Here is a 3999-nt window from a genome sequence, read left to right on the forward strand (position 1 = left end):
CAGTTTTCACGTCTGCATACTTTTACCCAGTCTGCTTTTTTCTCACTTTTGCCTTCTCTTATCTACCAGTTGTTATGTGTATTGTTTGAAAGGCCATGTCATGGTTTGAATTTCCTATACTAGGTTATGTTTTAATGTTTTGTTAAGGTAAAACAGATATGTGTTCCTGTCTTATTGGTATGTGTACAGTTATAAAAGGCATCAGGATTATAATCTAATACGCCAGACACACGTTTCATCTATACAATACTCATCAGTGACGATCAGATCAAAACAATTATAAAGCTAAGCAAGTACAAAGTCGAAGAGCATTGAGGACCCTAAATTCCAAAAAAAATCTGCTAAATACGGCTAAGGTAATTTATGCATAAAGTAAGAAAATCATTAGTATTTCGAAAAAATCATACTTTTGTAAACAGGTAATTTATATAAATGATCATATAATTAATAGTTGTCAACACGGAAATGCTGTCTACTGGGCTGGTGATACCCTTGAAGACAAAACGACTACCAGCAGTGGCATCGACCCAGTGTTGTAAATAGTTATCAAAGGTACCAGGCTTATAATGTATTTACGACAGAGAAGTATTTCTTCTACATAAGACTCATCAGACTCTATAGTTGTAAAGCCAAACCTGTTCAAAATTATGATCATTCATGATTCATGATTTCAAAAAGATGCTGTATGTCTTTGGGAATTGGCAATTGGGTTTAAGTTCTTGTTTAACCAAATCATATTTTTGAATATTAGTCTCCAAGTAGTTTGGTGGTATAATCTCAATGCTCTTCTTCATCTACATTATCATTGTTGTTTTCTTTGGTTTGTAATAAGTTTGAATTTTAATGCAATCATATCTTTGTTTGTCCTGATAATGCATAAATTGTGTAGTTTTTGTTGTACTGATGACAAAATATCACCTGATATTGCTAAGAAAACTACCTATTCTTTACCACTTGTTTGATCTTTACGATAAATAGAGAACAAAGTTTGACAAAGAAAATTTTTGAAAGAGTATTTCAGACATCAGAATGATAGACATATTGGAGCAAATTACTACACTTGCATTTTCCTATTTATCCGTAAACCATGGAAAGATTAACATGTAAGTGAAAGGAGAAGATCATAAAGACATCACATATTGGAGCAAATGACTACACTTGCATTTTCCTATTTATCCAAAAACCATGAAAAGATTAACATTTAAGTGAAAGGAGAAGACAGAGTTTTATGTTATAATGACTGTTACCTTTTCATCATTGTTTTAGGTCTATTTTGTTTAACTTGCATGGGGTTGATATTTACCCAACATATTATTTTATTCATTTGACAACAATAATCAAAGGTAAATGATATAATTCAACGAAAAATTGGTCCAAAGGATAATCTAAAAATTAAGATATCTGTGTTTTTAGAGAAAAAGAATTTTACTTTAGTATTAACAGACTTTTAAAATTCAAATGCAAATCATAATCATTCTGATTATCCAAGTTGTATCCATTAGAGGTTTAAAACTACTGTTAACCAACTCAATTTTGTGAGCAAATAATTTTTGGTTATTTTGCAAGCAGAAAAGTTCCGCAAATTTAAATGGTCACATTAATGTAAAATTTGTAGCTTTCTTCAAATATGTACATCATGAAATTTCGAAAATCACTTAAATAAACAGGGACAAAGTTGTTAGACAAGCTAAAGCCAAATAAAGTATTCATATTTAGAAATTCTCAATCGTGAGAAAATATTCATCTTGACATATTCTTTTCTACACTGATGCAGAAAGATGGTATAATTTTTCTCAAGAGTACTTGATATAAAAAAAATTGTGCCTTTATGATGAAATTTCAAGATGTTGAAGTTTGTGTTGTGAATATTTAAACCAGAACACTTTAATTACATTGAGATAAAATAGGTACTGTAAACCAACCAATTTTCAAAGGGTGATTTATTTTTCACGACTTTCGCAAGTAGAAAAAAAAATTGCGTAGATAAATCCCCTCGCATTTATGTAAAATTGGATTTTTCCTTACTTAACTTACGTGACGGTATCCAAATTGCACCTATTTTAACAGTTTTATAACCTACGTGTAGTTATGCTTCTATCAAAAGTTTTCATCATGTGTTTATTTTGTACATGTATCATTATTTACTATGTGGTTTCACCAATTTATTTTTGAATTCATATGGAATCATAGAAAAAATGGTCTGAACTGACTTCCAAACCATCAATGATTCTGTAATGAGGAGTATCCAAATTGCATGCATGTTCAAAGGAGTAGGTCCAGTAAGACCCCTTTTTGGCCCCAAAAAATAGCAGTTTTACAAAATTGTTAAAATGTTAACTTTTAGTTATCTATTTCACAGTAGAATGGTTCTGCTACATAAATATAGGCTGTTTTTGACAATACAATGCACATATATTATGAACTAGCACCATTAAATCGTGCTAAATTACTGAAATCTTCACAATTCAAGCATTTTAGTTAAATTTTAGACAGTTTCCGTGTAAAACGAAAGTGGCCCCATTCGTGTTCATCCAAAATATTGAAATGGAAGTTGTATTTGATGATAATACATAACATATTTAAAATTTTGGATGAACAGGGATGTGGCCACTTTCGTTTTTGACAAAAACCATCTGAAAAGTGACATTTTTCACATTTTTGGTAGATTTTTCATATTTGAGCTTGAATCGGATCGTTTTTAATGACTTAATGAGTTAAAATCTGGTACATAAATTAATTGAATCATATGAAATAGACACTTAAGTATTTGCAAAGTGGTCAAAATCTTTCGTCAGATGTAACTGAAATTTGAGGCCAAAATGGGTCCTTACCGGACCTACTCCTTTGCAATGTCAAAAGTCAATTAACAGAGCTTTTGTTTAATTTCTTAAATTATTTGGGCAATTGGATATAAGTCCATGCTTACCTTCATGTTTTAAGACATGGATACTTATAACATATTGTATTTTGCTAATTTTAAAAAGATGACGTTGTATGGCGACGTTTTCGTATATTTTGCTTTTTCAGTAAACACTTCATCTGTTGATAAATACTGTGAGTGTTTTGTGTATATCTAAATATTTGTATCTATGTTGAAAGAGGTGCATAGGAAGTATCAAATCATACAAATACAAATTGTTTAGTCTCTAGGTAATCTTGTAAGATTTCTGCTGCATTTTTGCTAAATAGGTGCAATTTGGGTACCGTAACGTTACATCAATTACATTTATAATCGCAAAATTGAATCACTGTGAAATGGGCTAGAAAGATCTAAACGCAAAATAAAATATCTGCGAAAATAAGTTAGTATAATTGCAAAATTTTTGTCAGTTCCTGAGAGTACCATTGTCCAAGTAGCAGACTACAATGATTGAAATGGTACATTCTGTATCAAAAGTTTATTTTTCTATGTTATTCAATAAAAATAATTGTTGTAACTCGCATAGATAAAGTTGACAGTTTTAATTGATCGGCTTGGGCCCTTGTATATTTTGATGCTCCCATATGTTTGATGTATCTTGCTTTTCATGCATACCAGGGGTTGAAGTTATAAAACTTTGCTCAATGCTGGGAGCACAAAAATAATGCTTGAAACATGAAATTTAACATTTTGATGTGTTCATTTGGTATATGAGTACAGAAAAACTGACTCGAAAGTTTTATGCCTTCAAGGCCTGATGAAAGTTGTTTTAGAAACATATCATGTGCATAGAAAGCAAACAATCTTCATACAAGTTATTTTGTGATATAAGTCAAATGAGGGTAGTTTGCTGAAGTCAGTTAAAATATCAAAGTTCTGGACACAGACAGAAACACCAGACAAAAAACTTTGCTCAGTGCTCGGAGCACAAAAATCATGCTCGAAACATGAAATCCAGCAATTAAATTGGTTGATTTTCGAGTCTGAGTACAAAAATCGTGCTCGAAAGTTTTATGTCCGTGAGGCCAGAGGATACAAAAATATTGTGAATAAGGACAAAGAAAAAACAGGAAACAATC

The sequence above is a fragment of the Mytilus trossulus genome, chromosome 3 (assembly GCF_036588685.1).
Source record: "Mytilus trossulus isolate FHL-02 chromosome 3, PNRI_Mtr1.1.1.hap1, whole genome shotgun sequence".
NCBI classification, from domain to species: Eukaryota; Metazoa; Mollusca; class Bivalvia; order Mytilida; family Mytilidae; genus Mytilus; species Mytilus trossulus.